Source organism: Bactrocera dorsalis, chromosome 4 (genome assembly GCF_023373825.1).
Source record: "Bactrocera dorsalis isolate Fly_Bdor chromosome 4, ASM2337382v1, whole genome shotgun sequence".
NCBI lineage: Eukaryota > Metazoa > Arthropoda > Insecta > Diptera > Tephritidae > Bactrocera > Bactrocera dorsalis.
Genome location: NC_064306.1, coordinates 18,396,125 through 18,411,528, shown reverse-complemented (window position 1 = coordinate 18,411,528; position 15,404 = coordinate 18,396,125). Strand labels below are relative to the sequence as shown.

Below are 15,404 nucleotides of genomic sequence, written 5' to 3'. Positions count from 1 at the left end.
TAAAGGACACAGTTTCCAGTCATCCCCGTATTTTATAGAGCTAGAATACATATTGTTGAAAAGACTTGTTTTTTCTCATTGTCAAGAGTTAGATCATTTGACGACCTTAAAGTTTATGCCAGAAAAGATGGTGGAGAAGGTCATTTGGCTAATGATGAAAGGGTGAAAAAATATTGTTTACACTGAAGTTTTGCGAACTTTGTAATATAAAATTATTATTATACATTCTTATCATTTTAGATTTAGTTGAATTTAAATGATTTTCAATATTTTAATTTTTTGATTCGTTCATTTCCTAATTTCGTTTCTTTGTTTCTCGCTTTCACACTATACAAGCGATTTGATTTCGTGATGGCAGCGGATAGAAGATTGTTTGACAATTTATGACGAGAGCAAGTTGTTGTGGTACGTCGCATTGTCGAAACTGTGGTTCCATTAAAGAATGAACGCGATCAACTGAAAATTCAATTCTAATCATTTAATAATAAGGATCAACGCTTATTGCGCCAGGACGTTCAATTTCTTCAGAAGAAGGTGCCGTTCTACGAAATTGCTCATTCCCATGCCTATAACTTTCCTACATCACGTGAAGAACAAATGTACGCAGCAGAAGACAAGAAAATTTCTTTTGCCTGGTTTTCACTAGGTCATATTTGACGTCAAATGTTGTCAAAATAATGAAAACGGTTTGTCATATGATGTCCTTTGCGTTTGCCGGCATATTTGGCAAAGCATGGTAATTTCAAATGTCAGTCAAATGAAAAAACAATGTTCGATATGTGGCAAGATTTGACAACTAATTTTGATTTGCCAACATGTTGGCAATTATTTTCGTTTGCCGCACAAACAGGTGTTAAGGAAATAAAAAGCAAACACGATTTTTCACATTTAAACGTAAGGTTTTTATTATATTTGATGAAGAATACTATAAATTTATTTCCCCAAACTTTTTCAGTTTCAAATATGGAGGAAGAAATGAATTCAGAAATTCAAACTCCAATAATCAAGCGGGTGCGGAAAATGAAAGCAAAATGGACAGCGGAAGAGACCGAGCGGCTGATCCAAGAAGTAGAGTTCAGGGAAGGAACATGGAATTTTCTTTCCCATGATTACAGAGATAGAAATTTGTGAATTTTAAATATGCCACGATCAGAAGTAGCAGCCAAATGGAACAGCCTTCGCTACTCTTTTCGCGTAAATAACTGTGAAATAGTACACAACAAATTGCATTATAAATATTACTTTTAGGCGGCCTTCAACCGAAAGGCACATACAAAAAGTGGTCAAGGTGCTGGAAGAACGCCTACAATGAACCCACTTTTTAATTCTTTAAAGTTCCTCGAAGTCGAGCTCGAGATGATGATGAGTATATTCAAGTGGTGGAACGTGCACTGGAGACCCTGACATCAGCTACCAAAAGTGACGCTTGGGATGGTTTAGGAAATTTTGTATCATCCAATGGCCGAGAGTGGGCCCAAGAATCTCCACAACTGGCCAAAAAATTTAAGCGGGATATAAGTTAACACAATATTTTATTCCCACATTATATGCTAGAAACATATAAACCGTTTGCATACTTTGGAGTCCTATTACAACCAAAAGTGCAACTGCGCTAAACGCGCATCAGCTAAATTCTTAAGTGAGCGAAACAAGCGCAACCATGTTTTCTCCCCCAAAACCAAATAGCTGCAGGTGAGCGCTACACGCGCAAACCCTTTTAGCTGACCAAGCATCTTTGGTCACGTAGGCCGGCTCAAGCATAGGTTAGATTATAAGCTTTAAAGTTAAGTGTAGTCAGTTTTATAATAAAGCTCAAGAGAAGCACATAGTGCTGATTTATAAACGCATTGTTTTATTTTTTATGTGGCGCCCGAGCAGGGACAGTGAGGAAAAAATAATAATATTTTTTATACTCGCGGACTAAACTTAAATAACATTTCGTACTCGGCCCCTTAGTACCTTTCGGAAAAAGGACGGGCAGTATCAACCCAGGCGAACGAAAAGCATAAGCTAAATACAAATACATTGAACAAAAAGTGCGTGACGGGGAAATTTAGAATAAATTAAACAAGTGTAAAATAATACAACTATAAAAGGAAAAATTTAAATTAATTAACCAAATACAACCAATACAACAAATACAACTCCTAGAGAAAAGATTTAAATTAATTTATCAAATACAACCAATACAACAAATACAACTCCTAGAGGAAAGATTTAAGTTAATTCATCAAATACAACCACAAGAGGAAAGATTTAAGTTAATTCATCAAATACAACAAATACAACTACAAGAAGAAAGATTTAAATTAATTCATCAAATACAACCAATACAACAAATACAACTACTAGAGGAAAGATTTAAACTAATCCAGCAAATACAACAAATACAACTACAAGAGGAGAAATCTAAATTAATCACACAAAGGAGGAAACACTATCAACACAGGATGCAAATGATATTTATGTAAGTTTGATATTAAGATTATTAGTAAGTAAAGTTATGTGAAAGGAAATAATTATTGTTATAACAAAAGAAAAGTTAACACTGTAAAAAAAAAAAAAAAAAAAAAAAAAAAATTTTTAATTTAAATAATCAGAAACAAGTGAACAAAATGAGTCAGGAAGAACAAATAGCATCGACATTGTCGAGATTAAATCTGCACTCATCCAGCACTAACGTTTCCCCTCCTAACATCCCTTCCACTTTCACTCCTAATCAAAAAAGAGAACTCGTTTCGTTAATATCAGAAACAGTTTCGACCATATTACACCCACAAATCGAAGAAGAAGTTGAACATCCTGTAGATTTTAGCATTAACGTGGACGCATCCGAAAGAGTTCCGGATGTGGTAAAATGTTTAAGGGAATTTTCGGGTAAAAACGGAGAATTTAGTTCATGGCGGAAATCGGTAGATAGAATATTATTAATGTACGGACAGAATAAGAACACCCCAAAATATTTTGCTATCCTGCATACAATAAGACACAAGATAGTTGGCGAAGCTGACACGGCCCTTGAGTCTTACCGCACCCCATTAAATTGGGGTAAGATAAAAAAATGTCTGATGTTACATTACTCAGACAAGAGAGACGTTAGCACGTTGGAATATCAAATGACAACACTTGCACAACGGGGTAGCACTGTTGAAGAATTTTATCAACAAGTCTATCAATATCTCTCGCTTATCCTAGACAAAATCGATTGCCTGGAGTTAGGAGAAGAAGCTTTGTATGCCATGACAACGACATATAGAGAAAAGGCCCTCGACACATTTATAAGAGGTCTGAACGGTAACTTACCCAGTCTGTTAAGTGTAAAGGAACCAACCAGTTTACCACAGGCTCTCAATATGTGTCTCAAATTAGGCAACATGAATTACAGGACGAACCATACAAATAGTATCAGTCGCTTGCCGACCAATACCAAACCTATTAGCCACAATCAACCCATTAGCCACAATCAACCAAGGTCATACTCATTCAAACCCCAAGTAAGACCCTTTTACCCAGAACTTACAAATGTTCACAACCAATCCCTTAGACCAAATTCGTATCAACAGTACGGACAAAACCGACACTACGTCACAGTGCAACCAAACTTTAGACCACCTCTTCCTCCAAAACCTCCTACACCAATGGAAGTTGATCGATCTGTTCAAACGAAGCAAATAAATTATCAGAATAGGCCTCAGTATCAACAAAATCAAACATTTTATAATAGGCAACAAACATTCAGTAACAAACCACAAGCATTTAGTAATGGTCCAGCGCAGGCTAATAATAATCAAGCTAGTAAGAGACCACCATCACAGATAATACAGACTCCTAACAAAATGCAACGGATCTACAATACTGAAGTTACAGAAACTGACCCAATAGAATACAATAATGAAATATTAGGATATCCTGAAGGGTACTACGAGTCTTCACAGGACTACCAACCCGAATACAACGAAGAACAAGAAGAGATCGAAGCAACCCCTAGTGACAATATCAATTTTTTAGACTAAACTCCTCATTGCCATACTATCGTTTCAAAATGAAAAATGGCAATGAACTAAAATTTTTATTAGATACCGGATCGAACAAAAATTATATTAGTCCAACTTATATTAGGAACCCCATTCCGAACAAACCCTTCATTGCAAATTCTGTTGGTGGACCCGTCAAAATTACTCATCATGCTAATATCAGTGTTTTCGGTGATGAAATAGGTAAATTAAAATTTCACATTTTGCCCAAGTTAAGAACCTTTGATGCCATAATAGGTAACGATACAATGAAAAGTTTAAACGCAGTAATTTTTACTAAGGAGAACTATTTTACATTACTCAATAAATATGAATACCCCATCCACCAGTTAGCAATTAACTCTATTGCACACACTACATTAAGGCTAAATCATTTGAGTCCCGAAGATAACGAAAGATTAAAACAACTCTTTAACTCTTGCCCAACATTATTTGCTGAACCAGATAAAAAGTTAACATATGTCACGAACGTTAAAGCCGAAATTAGGACTAAAAGCGATAGACCAATATATTCCAAAACTTACCCCTATCCAATGCCTTTAAAAAAAGAAATAGACAAACAAATTGAGGAATTACTTAAAGATGGCATTATTCGACCATCGAAATCTCCCTACAATTCTCCGGTATGGGTCGTACCGAAGAAAGAAGACGCCTCAGGATTAAAAAAATTTCGTATGGTTATCGACTATCGTAAATTGAACGAGGATACCATACCAGATAAATATCCCATTCCAGATATTACCACTATTCTAACTAATCTAGGATCAAATAAGTATTTTTCTACAATTGACCTTAAGAGTGGATTCCATCAGATTGCTCTCAACGAAGCAGATATTGAGAAGACCGCCTTCTCTATTGCCAATGGGAAATTCGAATTTACTCGACTTCCATTCGGCTTAAGAAATGCGCCTGCCATTTTCCAACGCACTTTGGATGATGTGCTACGGAAACACATCGGCGTTCGGTGCTACGTTTATGTTGACGACATAATTATCTTTAGCAAAAGCAAAGAAGACCATTTTAGAGATCTTGCAATTATATTTGACACTCTCGAAAAAGCGCATTTAAAGGTACAGTTCGATAAATGTGAATTTATCAAAAAAGAAATCGAGTTCCTCGGTATAATAGTTGGCCAAAATGGAATTCGCACTACACAAAAAAAGATAGAAGCTATAATAAATTTTCCACGGCCCAAAACTCGCAGATTTATAAAGGCGTACGCACAAATTGCAAAACCCCTGACTGAAATACTGAGAGGAGAGCTTGGAAGAGTTTCCAAGAACCAGTCTAAAAGGACACTTTTAAATCTAACAGCACAACAAGTAGAAACTTTTAAAGACCTGAAAAATTGCCTGACGTCAGACGATGTTATACTTCACTATCCAGATTTCGAAAAAGCTTTTGAGCTTACCACGGATGCTTCAAATTACGCTCTAGGAGCCGTACTCTCCCAAGACGGTAGGCCAATATCCTTTCTGTCAAGAACTCTAAGCAGAGCAGAGGAAACTTTTGCCGCCAATGAAAAAGAAATGTTGGCAATAATTTGGGCACTACAGTCCCTGAAATGCTTCCTATACGGATCAAAAAAGGTTAAGATTTACACTGATCACCAACCATTGACCTTTGCTCTCAGCAACAAAAATACTAATGCAAAAATGAAGAGATGGAAGGCACAATTGGAAGAATATAACCACGAAATCATTTATAAACCAGGCAACACAAACATCGTCGCAGACCTACTCTCACGACCACCAATCGCTAACTTAAATTCAATGACTGTCCACAGTAGTGACAGCTCTTCCGAAAATTTAATTTCTTCAGTAGAAATACCCATTAACGTTTTCAAAAACCAAATTTTCATATCGGAAGATTCCAAAAATTCATACAAATTCGAAATAGTTTTCCCTACGTACCATAGGCACTTAATAACTGAGACAACCTACAATGAAGAATCGCTAAAATCGCTTTTAAAGAAATATCTTAATCCATCGGTAATCAATGGTATAAAAACCACAGAGCCCATTATGCTAAAAATCCAATCAATCTACCCTCTACATTTCGCAAATTACAAAATTCGTTTCACACAAATAGTAGTTGAAGATATTACTCAGACCGAGGCCCAAGATAAAATAATAATCGAGGAACATAATCGTGCTCACAGAAACGAAAAAGAAAATAAGCTACAGATTTTGGAAAAATATTATTTCCCCGCTATGTCGAAAAAAATAAAAAAAATAACAAAATTATGCAAAGTTTGTAAAGAAAATAAGTATGATCGCCACCCAAACAATGTAAAATTAGGAGCTACACCCTTACCAGAATATTCAGGTCATACTATTCACATAGACATTTTCTCAACAGACAAACATAAAGTACTGACTTCTATTGACAAGTTTTCCAAATTAGCCATTATAATGAAAATAGACGGGAAAAGTATAGACAGTATAAAAAAACCCTTAAGAGAGATAATATTTTATTTTGGAATTCCGAAGGCTATAGTTTTCGATAACGAAAGGACATTTAATTCTCAACCAATAAAATTCATGTTAGAAAACGAATTCAATATAAAAATATTCACTGCACCACCCTATAAAAGCGAGGTGAATGGACAAATAGAACGGTTCCATTCAACAATATCAGAAATTATGAGATGCTTAAAACAGGAACACTCTGATAAAAATTTCGACGAATTAATGGAATGGTCTGTAAACGAATACAACCATTCTGTTCATTCTGTTACAGGAAAAAAACCCGTTGACATATTCTTCGGTAGACCTACCTCAAATGCCACTAACAGAGAAGAAACTATGAAAAAGGTTCTGGAAAAATTAAAAGAGAAACAGGAAAAGGACCTGCAATATCATAACAAATATAGAAAGGAAACTATTGACTATAGAACAGGAGACAAAATTTTTGTTAAACAGAATAAAAGATTAGGAACAAAACTTTCAAAAAGGTACAAAGAGGAAATAGTTAAGGAAAACAGACATTCCACGGTAAAAACAGAATCAGGCAAAATAGTTCACAAGGACCGCATACGAAACTAACTCAGAACATTTTTATTATTTTTAGATCTCTCTTTTTCCTGAACTTTATTTTAAGCGATGGTTCGGTTGAGGTGTTAGATTACACTCAGTCAGAAATCGTAATGATGGAGGAAGGAATTGGCAAAATTCAAACAGGAACATACCGGATTATCCACATGACAAACATAACAGAATACTCTACAATATTACGGGAACTGAACAGAAACTTCATACGAAACATTCCAGCTAACAACCCTCTTTACCCATTTATAACAGACGAAATCAGTAATATCAACATAACAATTAATAACATTTTACCTAAATACAAAAATAAAAGATCACTAGACTACATAGGATCAGCCTGGAAATGGATAGCTGGCAACCCTGACCATGACGATTTAATAGCCATCAACAGCAAATTTAAAGAAGTAATCGAGAATAACAACCAACAATTAATAATCAACAAAAACATTTTAGAAAGAATAAACAATATAACAGAAATTAGCAACTCAATAATAAAGTCTCTAGGAAGTAGTAACGAATTTCAAACCGCCCTAATACTTCAATATAAATTTAAAATTGACATAATCAAAGATGAGTTAGAAAATATTAAAAGAGCAATTCATTTAACTAAAGCGAACATTATTAACTCAGTTATTATTAACAATCAAGAAGCTCATAGAATAAATAAAATTTTTATCGAAGAGAATCTGCAATTTGGTTCGTTAGAAGAATCTCTAAATTTTGCAGATGTTCAAATTGCTGTAAAACAAAACTTACTAATTTATATGATAAAAATACCGAAAACCGGTAAAGAAATTTGCAAATCTATTATAATTAAGCCTTTAAGTAAAAACGAAACTATTTTAAAGATAAATTTTGAAAAAATACTGAAATGTAATGAAAAATATTATGGTATAGAAAAAGATTGTAAAATAATAAATGAAATACAAATTTGCAAACAAACCCAAATTGTTAATTTGGAAAACGAAAATTGTATAAAAAATTTAATAAGGAATAAACCATATAAGTGCACCGTAACAAATACGGAACATGTTAAAAATATTGTAGAAATAAATAATGGATTAATACTTTTAAATAATTTCGAAGGAAATATTACTACAAATAATAATACTAGAAAATTAAGAGGATCATATTTGATAAGAATCTTTAATGAAACTATAAGAATAAATAACATGAATTTTACAACTTTAGAACAACATAGCTTGAGACCACTGCCTGCTTTAATCCAACATTCAAACTCAAATTCAGAGTTCGAGGAAGTTCTATCCTTAAAACTTATGAAAGAGCTTAATATAAAAAACATTAAAAAAATAAGTTCTCTGAATCTTTTAGTGAAATCCAGTTTATTCACTCATTTTGTGCTATTAGCCCTAGTACTTACCATAATTGCAATTTTCAGATGCAAAAAGCGCGTAAAGCCTGAAATAATTATTAGCAAACCGGAATCATTTCAAATGCCAGTAATTAAAAGGACGCTGCATAGAAGTCTTAACGACATCCCATTTTTTTAATTAATCAAGCGGGGACGCTTGATATTTCGGAGGGAGGAGTTAACACAATATTTTATTCCCACATTATATGCTAGAAACATATAAACCGTTTGCATACTTTGGAGTCCTATTACAACCAAAAGTGCAACTGCGCTAAACGCGCATCAGCTAAATTCTTAAGTGAGCGAAACAAGCGCAACCATGTTTTCTCCCCCAAAACCAAATAGCTGCAGGTGAGCGCTACACGCGCAAACCCTTTTAGCTGACCAAGCATCTTTGGTCACGTAGGCCGGCTCAAGCATAGGTTAGATTATAAGCTTTAAAGTTAAGTGTAGTCAGTTTTATAATAAAGCTCAAGAGAAGCACATAGTGCTGATTTATAAACGCATTGTTTTATTTTTTATGTGGCGCCCGAGCAGGGACAGTGAGGAAAAAATAATAATATTTTTTATACTCGCGGACTAAACTTAAATAACATTTCGTACTCGGCCCCTTAGTACCTTTCGGAAAAAGGACGGGCAGTATCAACCCAGCCGAACGAAAAGCATAAGCTAAATACAAATACATTGAACAAAAAGTGCGTGACGGGGAAATTTAGAATAAATTAAACAAGTGTAAAATAATACAACTATAAAAGGAAAAATTTAAATTAATTAACCAAATACAACCAATACAACAAATACAACTCCTAGAGGAAAGATTTAAATTAATTTATCAAATACAACCAATACAACAAATACAACTCCTAGAGGAAAGATTTAAGTTAATTCATCAATTACAACAAATACAACTACAAGAAGAAAGATTTAAATTAATTCATCAAATACAACCAATACAACAAATACAACTACTAGAGGAAAGATTTAAACTAATCCAGCAAATACAACAAATACAACTACAAGAGGAGAAATCTAAATTAATCACACAAAGGAGGAAACACTATCAACACAGGATGCAAATGATATTTATGTAAGTTTGATATTAAGATTATTAGTAAGTAAAGTTATGTGAAAGGAAATAATTATTGTTATAACAAAAAAAAAGTTAACACTGTAAAAAAAAAAAAAAAAAAAAAAAAATTTTAATTTAAATAATCAGAAACAAGTGAACAAAATGAGTCAGGAAGAACAAATAGCATCGACATTGTCGAGATTAAATCTGCACTCATCCAGCACTAACGTTTCCCCTCCTAACATCCCTTCCACTTTCACTCCTAATCAAAAAAGAGAACTCGTTTCGTTAATATCAGAAACAGTTTCGACCATATTACACCCACAAATCGAAGAAGAAGTTGATCCTGTCCTGTCATCCTGTAGATTTTAGCATTAACGTGGACGCATCCGAAAGAGTTCCGGATGTGGTAAAATGTTTAAGGGAATTTTCGGGTAAAAACGGAGAATTTAGTTCATGGCGGAAATCGGTAGATAGAATATTATTAATGTACGGACAGAATAAGAACACCCCAAAATATTTTGCTATCCTGCATACAATAAGACACAAGATAGTTGGCGAAGCTGACACGGCCCTTGAGTCTTACCGCACCCCATTAAATTGGGGTAAGATAAAAAAATGTCTGATGTTACATTACTCAGACAAGAGAGACGTTAGCACGTTGGAATATCAAATGACAACACTTGCACAACGGGGTAGCACTGTTGAAGAATTTTATCAACAAGTCTATCAATATCTCTCGCTTATCCTAGACAAAATCGATTGCCTGGAGTTAGGAGAAGAAGCTTTGTATGCCATGACAACGACATATAGAGAAAAGGCCCTCGACACATTTATAAGAGGTCTGAACGGTAACTTACCCAGTCTGTTAAGTGTAAAGGAACCAACCAGTTTACCACAGGCTCTCAATATGTGTCTCAAATTAGGCAACATGAATTACAGGACGAACCATACAAATAGTATCAGTCGCTTGCCGACCAATACCAAACCTATTAGCCACAATCAACCCATTAGCCACAATCAACCAAGGTCATACTCATTCAAACCCCAAGTAAGACCCTTTTACCCAGAACTTACAAATGTTCACAACCAATCCCTTAGACCAAATTCGTATCAACAGTACGGACAAAACCGACACTACGTCACAGTGCAACCAAACTTTAGACCACCTCTTCCTCCAAAACCTCCTACACCAATGGAAGTTGATCGATCTGTTCAAACGAAGCAAATAAATTATCAGAATAGGCCTCAGTATCAACAAAATCAAACATTTTATAATAGGCAACAAACATTCAGTAACAAACCACAAGCATTTAGTAATGGTCCAGCGCAGGCTAATAATAATCAAGCTAGTAAGAGACCACCATCACAGATAATACAGACTCCTAACAAAATGCAACGGATCTACAATACTGAAGTTACAGAAACTGACCCAATAGAATACAATAATGAAATATTAGGATATCCTGAAGGGTACTACGAGTCTTCACAGGACTACCAACCCGAATACAACGAAGAACAAGAAGAGATCGAAGCAACCCCTAGTGACAATATCAATTTTTTAGACTAAACTCCTCATTGCCATACTATCGTTTCAAAATGAAAAATGGCAATGAACTAAAATTTTTATTAGATACCGGATCGAACAAAAATTATATTAGTCCAACTTATATTAGGAACCCCATTCCGAACAAACCCTTCATTGCAAATTCTGTTGGTGGACCCGTCAAAATTACTCATCATGCTAATATCAGTGTTTTCGGTGATGAAATAGGTAAATTAAAATTTCACATTTTGCCCAAGTTAAGAACCTTTGATGCCATAATAGGTAACGATACAATGAAAAGTTTAAACGCAGTAATTTTTACTAAGGAGAACTATTTTACATTACTCAATAAATATGAATACCCCATCCACCAGTTAGCAATTAACTCTATTGCACACACTACATTAAGGCTAAATCATTTGAGTCCCGAAGATAACGAAAGATTAAAACAACTCTTTAACTCTTGCCCAACATTATTTGCTGAACCAGATAAAAAGTTAACATATGTCACGAACGTTAAAGCCGAAATTAGGACTAAAAGCGATAGACCAATATATTCCAAAACTTACCCCTATCCAATGCCTTTAAAAAAAGAAATAGACAAACAAATTGAGGAATTACTTAAAGATGGCATTATTCGACCATCGAAATCTCCCTACAATTCTCCGGTATGGGTCGTACCGAAGAAAGAAGACGCCTCAGGATTAAAAAAATTTCGTATGGTTATCGACTATCGTAAATTGAACGAGGATACCATACCAGATAAATATCCCATTCCAGATATTACCACTATTCTAACTAATCTAGGATCAAATAAGTATTTTTCTACAATTGACCTTAAGAGTGGATTCCATCAGATTGCTCTCAACGAAGCAGATATTGAGAAGACCGCCTTCTCTATTGCCAATGGGAAATTCGAATTTACTCGACTTCCATTCGGCTTAAGAAATGCGCCTGCCATTTTCCAACGCACTTTGGATGATGTGCTACGGAAACACATCGGCGTTCGGTGCTACGTTTATGTTGACGACATAATTATCTTTAGCAAAAGCAAAGAAGACCATTTTAGAGATCTTGCAATTATATTTGACACTCTCGAAAAAGCGCATTTAAAGGTACAGTTCGATAAATGTGAATTTATCAAAAAAGAAATCGAGTTCCTCGGTATAATAGTTGGCCAAAATGGAATTCGCACTACACAAAAAAAGATAGAAGCTATAATAAATTTTCCACGGCCCAAAACTCGCAGATTTATAAAGGCGTACGCACAAATTGCAAAACCCCTGACTGAAATACTGAGAGGAGAGCTTGGAAGAGTTTCCAAGAATCAGTCTAAAAGGACACTTTTAAATCTAACAGCACAACAAGTAGAAACTTTTAAAGACCTGAAAAATTGCCTGACGTCAGACGATGTTATACTTCTCTATCCAGATTTCGAAAAAGCTTTTGAGCTTACCACGGATGCTTCAAATTACGCTCTAGGAGCCGTACTCTCCCAAGACGGTAGGCCAATATCCTTTCTGTCAAGAACTCTAAGCAGAGCAGAGGAAACTTTTGCCGCCAATGAAAAAGAAATGTTGGCAATAATTTGGGCACTACAGTCCCTGAAATGCTTCCTATACGGATCAAAAAAGGTTAAGATTTACACTGATCACCAACCATTGACCTTTGCTCTCAGCAACAAAAATACTAATGCAAAAATGAAGAGATGGAAGGCACAATTGGAAGAATATAACCACGAAATCATTTATAAACCAGGCAACACAAACATCGTCGCAGACCTACTCTCACGACCACCAATCGCTAACTTAAATTCAATGACTGTCCACAGTAGTGACAGCTCTTCCGAAAATTTAATTTCTTCAGTAGAAATACCCATTAACGTTTTCAAAAACCAAATTTTCATATCGGAAGATTCCAAAAATTCATACAAATTCGAAATAGTTTTCCCTACGTACCATAGGCACTTAATAACTGAGACAACCTACAATGAAGAATCGCTAAAATCGCTTTTAAAGAAATATCTTAATCCATCGGTAATCAATGGTATAAAAACCACAGAGCCCATTATGCTAAAAATCCAATCAATCTACCCTCTACATTTCGCAAATTACAAAATTCGTTTCACACAAATAGTAGTTGAAGATATTACTCAGACCGAGGCCCAAGATAAAATAATAATCGAGGAACATAATCGTGCTCACAGAAACGAAAAAGAAAATAAGCTACAGATTTTGGAAAAATATTATTTCCCCGCTATGTCGAAAAAAATAAAAAAAATAACAAAATTATGCAAAGTTTGTAAAGAAAATAAGTATGATCGCCACCCAAACAATGTAAAATTAGGAGCTACACCCTTACCAGAATATTCAGGTCATACTATTCACATAGACATTTTCTCAACAGACAAACATAAAGTACTGACTTCTATTGACAAGTTTTCCAAATTAGCCATTATAATGAAAATAGACGGGAAAAGTATAGACAGTATAAAAAAACCCTTAAGAGAGATAATATTTTATTTTGGAATTCCGAAGGCTATAGTTTTCGATAACGAAAGGACATTTAATTCTCAACCAATAAAATTCATGTTAGAAAACGAATTCAATATAAAAATATTCACTGCACCACCCTATAAAAGCGAGGTGAATGGACAAATAGAACGGTTCCATTCAACAATATCAGAAATTATGAGATGCTTAAAACAGGAACACTCTGATAAAAATTTCGACGAATTAATGGAATGGTCTGTAAACGAATACAACCATTCTGTTCATTCTGTTACAGGAAAAAAACCCGTTGACATATTCTTCGGTAGACCTACCTCAAATGCCACTAACAGAGAAGAAACTATGAAAAAGGTTCTGGAAAAATTAAAAGAGAAACAGGAAAAGGACCTGCAATATCATAACAAATATAGAAAGGAAACTATTGACTATAGAACAGGAGACAAAATTTTTGTTAAACAGAATAAAAGATTAGGAACAAAACTTTCAAAAAGGTACAAAGAGGAAATAGTTAAGGAAAACAGACATTCCACGGTAAAAACAGAATCAGGCAAAATAGTTCACAAGGACCGCATACGAAACTAACTCAGAACATTTTTATTATTTTTAGATCTCTCTTTTTCCTGAACTTTATTTTAAGCGATGGTTCGGTTGAGGTGTTAGATTACACTCAGTCAGAAATCGTAATGATGGAGGAAGGAATTGGCAAAATTCAAACAGGAACATACCGGATTATCCACATGACAAACATAACAGAATACTCTACAATATTACGGGAACTGAACAGAAACTTCATACGAAACATTCCAGCTAACAACCCTCTTTACCCATTTATAACAGACGAAATCAGTAATATCAACATAACAATTAATAACATTTTACCTAAATACAAAAATAAAAGATCACTAGACTACATAGGATCAGCCTGGAAATGGATAGCTGGCAACCCTGACCATGACGATTTAATAGCCATCAACAGCAAATTTAAAGAAGTAATCGAGAATAACAACCAACAATTAATAATCAACAAAAACATTTTAGAAAGAATAAACAATATAACAGAAATTAGCAACTCAATAATAAAGTCTCTAGGAAGTAGTAACGAATTTCAAACCGCCCTAATACTTCAATATAAATTTAAAATTGACATAATCAAAGATGAGTTAGAAAATATTAAAAGAGCAATTCATTTAACTAAAGCGAACATTATTAACTCAGTTATTATTAACAATCAAGAAGCTCATAGAATAAATAAAATTTTTATCGAAGAGAATCTGCAATTTGGTTCGTTAGAAGAATCTCTAAATTTTGCAGATGTTCAAATTGCTGTAAAACAAAACTTACTAATTTATATGATAAAAATACCGAAAACCGGTAAAGAAATTTGCAAATCTATTATAATTAAGCCTTTAAGTAAAAACGAAACTATTTTAAAGATAAATTTTGAAAAAATACTGAAATGTAATGAAAAATATTATGGTATAGAAAAAGATTGTAAAATAATAAATGAAATACAAATTTGCAAACAAACCCAAATTGTTAATTTGGAAAACGAAAATTGTATAAAAAATTTAATAAGGAATAAACCATATAAGTGCACCGTAACAAATACGGAACATGTTAAAAATATTGTAGAAATAAATAATGGATTAATACTTTTAAATAATTTCGAAGGAAATATTACTACAAATAATAATACTAGAAAATTAAGAGGATCATATTTGATAAGAATCTTTAATGAAACTATAAGAATAAATAACATGAATTTTACAACTTTAGAACAACATAGCTTGAGACCACTGCCTGCTTTAATCCAACATTCAAAC

The 15,404-nt window shown here is 34.0% G+C and overlaps 1 long non-coding RNA gene across 1 annotated transcript; it reads left to right on the top strand.

The window, feature by feature from the left end:
- The first annotated feature begins 49 nt into the window (after positions 1-49).
- LOC125778173 (uncharacterized) lies at positions 50-9,521 on the top strand. Its single transcript, XR_007422539.1, has 4 exons — positions 50-894; positions 956-1,194; positions 1,249-1,883; positions 9,000-9,521. It is a non-coding gene; the product is annotated as an uncharacterized LOC125778173 (long non-coding RNA).
- The last annotated feature ends 5,883 nt before the right edge of the window (positions 9,522-15,404 follow it).